We start from the raw sequence: 9,499 nt of genomic DNA on the forward strand, positions 1-9,499 counted from the left end.
GCTCAAGAAACTGGAAGAAAAACGAAGAAAAAAGGGAGAGAAATTTTTCAGATAAAAACCCAAAACAACGCGAATGGAAGATGAACAGCCGGCTCTCCAATTTTGTAAAGAAAGTGTAAACACGTGGCAGGCTTGTGATTGGTCAGGTGTAGGAGTTCTTCGTTTTCCCGCTCTCGAAACGACGGACAGATCACCACCAACACGTGCAGCGATCCGAATCACCTGGGAAATCGTTTGTTCCGTACGGAAGCTGCATCTCGATCGCCGTTCCTTCCGACCGACTCCATTTGTACCGCCTGGAATGAATCCGACACGCGTCTAGTCTACACGCGCCAACAAATTCACTTGGCCACTCGATCCACCGACCACTTTTCGGTTGGGGGACCTCCCAAGCATCCATGCTCAGCCGGCCCGGAAGGCCTGGTCGACCGATGCACGAGTGGACAATGGTCCGGGTCGAACCATCTTCGGAACAAATTTGAATCTCGCCAATCACCGCGTAAAGAACGAGTGGACAACATGTACCGAGGCGCCTCACCAGTTAGCGTCCCATCATCCCGACCGAACGAAGCTTTTAGTACTTCCTGAACCTGTCCGACCCGACATGACAGAATGAGTGTCTCTTTAACAGTCCCCTGCCAATCATGCGGATGTATCGACCGATCACATCTGGCTCCCTACTCTTCAGCTCGCCGAACCGACCAGACACCTCACAAGGATAGAAAATTTGGGTCGGAGGAGATACCGAGCGAGGTTCAATCAAGGATCACCTGCAATGGTCAGAGCAATCACTTCAATGGTCGTTCGTCCATGAGGGAGACGAGCTCGCCTTCTACGTAACTACTCTTGACTTGAGTTACTCTCAACTCAGAGAGTGGGGGACAAACTGTTAGGGCCAAAAATCGTCTCGGCCCAAATAGGGAAACAAGATCACTGGTGAAGAATGACCAGGCCCAATCTTGTTGAGGCCCAATCGGATTAGCCCTATTTGATACAAAGTATAACCGGCCCGAACTACATGGGCGGAGCCTCTTAAGTCCTTTCCTATCTAGGCCTATAGGTGAGTCCGAGCCCATAGCCCCTTCAACATTTTCCTATTCTGATCAATCCCTATTCGAGGTCGTCTTCCTCTTCCTGGCGACTTTCCCACTTGAGGTCATTCGCCTAAATGGAATTAACTTCCTGTCTAGACACTGATAAAGACAGTGATTACGGCCCTGATTCTTCTAGGGTTGGCATCAGAGTCACACTAGGACTCTGCTCCATCAGGATTGGAAGACCAGACGATCACTATTTAAACAGAGGCCAACCCTCTCACAAAGGACATCGACATTACACTTCACACCCAAGACTCTTTACTTGAGAGTCTCGCTTATTGCCGTAGTCAAGTCCCCGACTAGACTTCCGTATCTCTCATTCCCTAGCCCTCACTATATTAGCCTTTAGCCTTGCTGACTGAGCGTCGGAGTGTTTACGGAAAACACCACCCTGGTGTTTCCCGTTCGCTTCACGCGTGTGTTTCTTACGTGTGCAGGTACAGCAGATCGCTAGTGGCCTCAACCTCACGGGATCAGACCCCCTTTCCGTACAGGTAGATTTTTACGTCTACACATGGATCATAGTTTTTTAACACTGAATTTTGATATTGGTTTTATTGACAACAAGAAGAGTAGATAATTACAGTATATAAAGAAAATTTTAAATAAAAAAAACTTATACTTGAATTTAATTATATTTTCTATGGATTTAAAAATAATGTTAAAAATATATAAAATTTGAGATATGTTATATAAACTCTTTCAAATAATAAGATAACATATGTGTTTAATATTTTTATTACGAGAAGGCTATTTCCAAAATTAAGGTTCAATGTTGTCATAAGTATTTGTTAATAAAGTTTATTAAGGGTCAAATGTCAATTATATTTCTCTATTAATGTAACTTAACTTATAGTTTTGATAGTCTCGCCTATATATTTACTTTGAAAAAAAAATAAATAACTTTTATTAGGATCATCATTATATATGGTGCTTTGGTTAGGAGAGAATGTTGTATTACTAGGGAAGTGTATTACTAGAAGATATATTACTATGGAATCTTTAGAGAAATGTGTTTGGTTGGTTGGAATAAATTGGGGGGATGTTATAATAATGGGTAATGCTATTTGTACAAACTCTTTGTACAAAAAGAGTTTGTACAAACTTACGTGGCACACCATGTGAGTGCCACGTAACATGAAGGCCCACATAACATTAATGTGACTTTAAGTTACATGGGTCCCAATACCACATGACATGTTTTATAACATGCTATGTAAGTTTGTACAAACTCTCTTTGTACAAAAACATTACCCTATAATAAAGTTTGAATGAGAGGATAAATGAGTGATATGTTATGTAGATTACTAAATTACCCTCCTTTTTAATAATAATAAATATATTATTATTTATTATTATTATTTAAATTATTTTTAACCCTTATATTTGAATTTTTGCTAAAACATCACAGTCATATAAAACTTTAATTTATAGCAAAATCACCCAAGCCACTGCCGACAGCAAACCATTATCGTCGGCAATCGCCGTAATGGCGCACGACGGCTGGATCTGGCTAATTGTGCGCCGAGAAGACGAATCTGGCCATGGATCTTTGTTTCATGGCAAAAAACGACTAAATTTAGCCATGAATATGGCCATTTCACGGCCAAAGATGTAGCTGTGAAACAGCTACAAATCTGGTCGTGAAAAGGCCAAAGATATAGCCTTTCACAGCCAGATCTATGACATTTCACAGCCCATCTTTGGCAATGAAACGGCCAGATCTAGTTGTTTCCAACCATGGATCCCAAATCCATGGCAGAAATGTCTGACCGGCACACGCACGACAAGATCCACCAGTCTTGCGTCGATATAATGACTTTCGTCAACAGCCAGTAGTGGCGGCTAGTAGGCAGTGGTGTGGTCTTGCGTAGTTAGAGGTATTTTGTTAACTTTTAAACTTTTTTGTGGCTAAAGTGTTTTAGCTAATTCTCAAATGTAGGGGTCTGGGTAATGTTATTTTTGGTTGACATATGAGGACAAAAATGTGTCTGAAATGATAAAAGATTAAAGGCAAAATAGGATCAAAATTAATATTACCTCGATAATCTTATATTAAGACCTCTTGGAAGTTATTGATTACCCTCAATATTACCAACAGTAAACACTATTTACAATAAAAGATTACGTAATTTTATTACTTGACAACCAAACAAGGGAATCTTTGAAAATTAAACAAAATTATAGAACTAATTTATATCACTCTAAACCAAACGTAACCTATATAATATTTTTGATATATCACTATACACTTTTATAGAGGTTACATTATCACCACTTAGGATAGAGTCACCATTTAGGATTTTAAAGATTTATGTTTTTTTATGCCTTAATTGGGCTCTTAATTCATTTCTAATGATGAAGTCTTAAGTTCAAATCAAAGGGGTAAGATAATATCTTATAGTTGGCTGCGGTGTAACCCATTCTATCAATATAGCATTAATAACATGTGAGAATAAAATGAAATCTTTAAGAGAGTTTTTTTTTTTTAATTATGTTGTCAAAATTATCAATTTAGGATTGGAATGAGTATGTTCAAACTTTAGTCAATATTGCCATATTTTTGTAGAGTAGTTATTTTAGCTCCATCCTTCATCTTTTTAGCCCATATACAAGTTTTAATTTAATTGTGAATTTTTTATTGATCCAAATTTCTTTTAATTTCTCGTCTCACTTAAAATATAAGAAAAAAAGAATAGAAAAAGAAGAATTTTATAACTATATTCTCACTTAAAATCGGAAAGAGGATTTAAGAGGAAAATGGTGGACCAAAAAAGGTTTTTTTTTTTTTTTTTAAGTTAAGGCAATAACAAATATGGGCCAGTGCTCGATGTTTGTACGCATAATGGTAAGCCCAATAAATGTAGGCAAACTCTCCTTAATTTGATTTGTGTTGTACTTTCATAAACCAGAAATTGGGCTTTGGTAATTGCTACCAAGAGTAAACAGATTTGCCTTAACGACATTTTCCTATCAAAAAAATTTCAAAATATCAATTTACTACCCAATTTTATATTCTATGTACTACTCAGAATATATTTTCTGATTCGACAGCAAACAGAGATCAAACTCGGTCTAGGCTATTAGGGCTTTTGAAGAGAGGATATCGGTGAGTCTTTTGGTGGTGACAGGTTGGATTTTGGTAGTTGAGATTTGTCGAAATTTAACTTGAGAATGGCAGTTGCGTGTTCCACAAATTGCTCGATTGCCCGTGATTGACAGGGTTGACAGGAGCAAGATTTGAAGGGTTTTGGTTAGTCATGGTTGAGAAAGAGAATTGTGGTAATATGGGATCATAACGATGTTGAAATTGACTAATGATTGGTCAAAATATAATATCTAAGTAGTAAATTAGTATTTTAAAACTTTTTGGGTGGAAAAGTGTCATTAAGGCAAACATTTGGTGGGAAAAAGTCGTTTACTCTTGCTACCAATAGCCGACAGATTATAAGCCTACCCGATGCCCACAAGCCTACTCGTCTTCATTTGTAGGTCTCACAAGTTGTGGTACTCGCCCTAACAACATTTTGTAACAATAATACAATATGGAGATTCAAATCTTAGTATGGGTTAGGTTAATTTAATTTATATTTAAAGTATATTTTTTTGGTTATCAATTTAATATAATTTAATAGTTTGGCAATTATTGAGTTAAAATTAAATATAAATATATTTAAATGATTTTTTATATCTTCGGAATTGCGTTGAGTGAATACAAGTTTTAATAAAAAAAATATTTATTTACAATAATTTGGCCTTATTTAGTTTTTGCCATCCTATTACAATAGAACCACAGTTATAAATAAATAGGTTATCAGAAAATAAAATGATTCACGTTTAGTTATCCACAAAAAAAGCAACTAAAATATTTTGTTTTGCATCCTATCATCCGATCACGCGCTTTCTATATACCATAAAATTTTCTATAATAAGAACATATTATTTAGAGAAACCTAAAATTTGATGAAGATGGTCGATAAATACAAAAGCATGTTTGTAGAGATGTGCTTGGTTAATTAAAGAGTAACATTGCCCTGTATAGTACTCTTTTTTACCAACTTTTTTCAATAAATATCAATTTGACAATCTTGGGAATGTTTCTGTATATATTACAATCTATGATAATTTGTTAACTTTATTTTTATTAAAACATAATTAATACGGATTAATATGTATTTTTCTTGAAATTAATAATCTTTTCTTTGCCATATCATTAATTAAATATCCCATAATACATACTCAGGCTTATGAATTCAGATATAATCTCTTCCAATTTGAATCTGTTAGTGTGAAATGCGAAGAGGGAATGTTGATATTCTATCTCCTTACCGAGGAAGATTACAAACATTATTATGAGGTATTCAATTTTCTTACTTAGAGTGGTAATATTGTGTTTTCTTACATAGAGAGATTACAAATATTATAACAATGTTATTGTACTTTTGTATAAATAGGTTGTGTATTCACTTTCCATTCACAACAATTTAATACAAATAATTCAATTCATTTGAATATAATTCTTTTCTCTTAAAGATATCATACTCCAACTCTCTTAAATTGTCTTTCTTGTCCTCTCAAAGATATCTCTTAGGCATACTCCAACTCTCTAAAATTACCTCTCTTGCCCTCTCAATTCTGAAATGATATCAAAGCATATCTCTTTGGCATACGTTGACTCTCTTCAATGACTTTTTTTGCCCTCTTAATTCTGACAATTAGGACTCAACAAATTCTTCTTTTTTGGAACTATAAAATTGGATGAACAACACCAACATTGTCGTTAAGATAATAAAATAACTTTTATCTTAGTTTTAGAGATTAATTCCAAATATCAAACTCAAAAGATTAATTCAATAGCCCTAATACTTGAGTGGAACTCCACCGTAAATTCGTAAAAGAATAGTGGCTGATGGAAGTGCATTCGATTAGGAAGTTGACATGGATGACATATATTATGACAATGTTACTTTTGTATAAATAGGTTGTGTATTCACTTACAGTTCGCAACAACTCCGTACAAACAATTCAATTCAATTGAATACAATTCTTCTCTCTCAAATAAATCTCTCGGGCATACTCCGACTCTCTTCAATTGTCTTTCTTGCCCTCTCAAAAATATCTCTCGGACATACTTCAACTCCCTTCAATTGTCTTTCCTGCCCTCTCAAAGATATATCTAGGGCATACTTCGACTGTCTTCAATTGCCTCTTTCGCCCTCTCAAATATGACATGGTATTAGAGCATATCTCTTAGGCATACTTCGACTTTCTTCAATTATCTCTCTTGCTCTCTCAATTCTGACAATTAGGACTCAACAAATTCTTCTTCTTTTGGAACTATAGAATTGGAAGAACAGCACCAACATTCTCGTTAAGATAATAAAATAACTTTTATCTTAGTTTTAGAGGTTAATTCCAAATATCAAACTCAAAAGATTAATTCGATAGCCCTAATACTTGAGTGGAACTCCACCGTAAATTCGTAAAAGAATAGTGGCAGATGGAAGTGCATTGCATTAGGAAGTTGACATGGAGAGCAAAATATATTGTCGGCCTCTCTTTCTCAACTCCTAATAGGCACAAAAGGCTTTAAGCTTCTAGAAAAGGTGAAGTCGCTTTTGGTGATAATTGGGAGAAGGTTTTGATGGGTTTCTTTGAATGTAAAGAACATTGACGTTTAAGGCACAACACCACCCAATCCTTCATTGTCAAAGAGGGTGGCTGTCTCATTGATGCAACGTTTGTACATCAAACAAATTATAATTAATAAATTGAATGAGTGATGCATTTGCCTGTATGATTCGTATCTATAATTAATTCATAAATTACATGGGCAAATGAAATCTTAATGTAAGTATCCATGTCTTTATCATTTAGCCCATTCATATACAATATGAATTTAAGGATATAATGCTCATTTCATAACATCATGTTCTTCAACAAAGATTTTTATAGATACCCATGTTAAGGAAACGATATTGTGACCTAAGATAAAATATTATTGTGAAGCTTGCAAACGCTGAACTCTTCAAACTCTGAAATCTACCTACAATTTTTTTAATTGGGTCTGCTTTGTTGGCTCGATTATCATTCCGTGAACCAATTGTATATACTATGTATACATCCGCCAAATATAAAATTTATATACGGAGTTGATTTTCTGTGCTAAGATTAGCTTGTCTATTGCCATTTTTATATGTTTTTTTTTTTTTTTTTTTTTAAAATTTTAAGTATTAAAAAAATTAATTTATTAATTGAAAGCTGTTTTGCCTATAGAACCATAGTGTGTTTATTAACAAAAGATATATTTCAGAAGAAACTATTAAAAAATGATCTCAAAGTAAAACAACTTTGTTAACAAAAAATTCTACGGTAATTTATCACAAAATATAGGTATTCTTTCTAAAGTTGTGATTAATGATTTGGTGGTTGGCTAAACTCATAGTAATTTTAGGCAATGGGTTCCATATCTATGAAAGAAAGAAACAACACAATCTATTATCACACCAAACAATTGTTCTCAAAATCTTTAGGATGATTTATAAGACAAAAAAGATGGCCATAAAATACAGCAAAAGTTGATGAATCTTTGTATTGTTAGCAAAAAATATAGAGTGATTTATGACCCTTGAAAAATAAATATATGGTTGAATGAAGGGGACCATGAAAGAGAAATATTTGGTTCTTGGCAGAAAACGAACCAAAGGGTAAGTTGAAAAGGGCTTTTCACCGGCCACCTACAGCCAAAACGCACAGTTTATTGCCAAAATAAGCCGCATGCACAACAGGCTTAGTGTCTCTTCCTCTTCCCTACATAGATGGGTCCTTCTCTTTATAATCCCATCTCTCTCTTTTCTCTTCTTTCTGTCCTCTCTCTCTCTTTCTCTCAATATATTATGAGAGAGATTTTTAATATAATTTTTAGAGAGAAGGAATTCTTGGTGGGATTGTGCCCAAGAGGACAAGCACTTCTCATCTCTCTCAACCACCCATTTTGTTCCAAGATGCTATGGCGAAACTGCCCTCGACACTCATCAAATTCCCTTGTAAATCGAAGGTCATTTTGGGTGTTTAAAAGAATTATAAGCTATGGTGAAGAAGAAGAAGAATATTACAATGTAATGTAATTCTCTCTCTCCCACTCTCACTCTACAACATTTTCCTTCACTGAGTAGAAACGAGGCAGACAGGATGGAGCCAGGCAATTGTAGTTATAGTCCTGTACTTACAATTTTAGTTTTAGATTTTTCATATACTAATCCTTTTCGTTGAATCCTTGTTAAATTTCAACCTGTTGAGATTTTAAGGAAGAGAAAGAAAAGCAGTATTAAAATAAGAGCCATTCATCATTCTAGCATATCGGGTGGAGAATCTGAGTATTATCTATTTATGTATGTACATGAGAACTTTAAATTTCATGTTATATATTATGAAAGATGATGTCGCTTGTTCTTCCGATTTTTAATTAATCGATACTATTATTGTTAAATTGGTTTTATATAGTTTATGCAAATCCTTTATATTTGGTCTTCTTTTGTTTCTGGCTTATATGTTCTTTTTGTTTAGGTGTTTAAATAAACTGAGGAAAGAAGAAAGAGAAACATATATTTGCAGATCTGATTATATTTACAGGAAACTTTAAAAGCTTCTCCATGTGATTTCTTTCGATCTGGTGAAGGCATGTTTACAAGTTTGTGAGATCATTAGTTATATACTTAGTGATCTCTGTATATATATTTCATGGTTTGTTTTTTGAGACTGAAGTTTTCGTTCTCTCTTTCTTTTTACACTGTCAATCAATTTTGATCTTTAGAACTACTACCCCAGTGAGTTTTTGGTGTTTATGAAATACATGTAACCCCAATTTAATTAATTAATAATTAATATGGTTTTTATTACGTCCATTCTTCTGTTTGCTTACCTCCCCACCCTTCCTGCCGGCGACCTTTGAATATTAGATGCCGGACGAGTTTATTGATATTAACGAAGCATACATAAACTTCAAAGTTCAAACTCCATTAAATTCTATTAATCCATTAGTCAAAAATTTAGGTTTTCGGAACTGTGCTACAATTAAGTTAATTAATTTAATCTTATCAAGAACATCGCCATTTTCCATATCCCGAATTTAATTCAACAAAAGTATTACGATTACTTGTTTTAAATTCAAAATATCATTTTACCCACTTTCCAACACATAACATGTTGTAATTAAGTTCATTGCATGCTTTTATGATATTTTTTTTAGTGGTGTACTTGAAAATCCCCACCCTAAAATTTCTAACTCATGCGGGAAAATGAGGGGTGACTATCAAAACACCATCTCAAGTTTAAAATTAATTGAATAGTCATAAACTTTATCATTTAAACGATTTAACACATATCGTTTAAGCGATAACTTA

General features: G+C 34.3%; 1 long non-coding RNA gene across 1 annotated transcript; it reads left to right on the forward strand.

Annotated features, from left to right (window-relative positions):
* Positions 1-7,960: 7,960 nt before the first annotated feature.
* Positions 7,961-8,918, forward strand: LOC116133730. The gene is made up of 2 exons (XR_004128604.1): positions 7,961-8,488; positions 8,664-8,918. It is a non-coding gene; the product is annotated as an uncharacterized LOC116133730 (long non-coding RNA).
* Positions 8,919-9,499: the final 581 nt, after the last annotated feature.

The sequence above is a fragment of the Pistacia vera genome, unplaced genomic scaffold (genome assembly GCF_008641045.1).
Source record: "Pistacia vera cultivar Batoury unplaced genomic scaffold, PisVer_v2 Contig272, whole genome shotgun sequence".
NCBI lineage: Eukaryota > Viridiplantae > Streptophyta > Magnoliopsida > Sapindales > Anacardiaceae > Pistacia > Pistacia vera.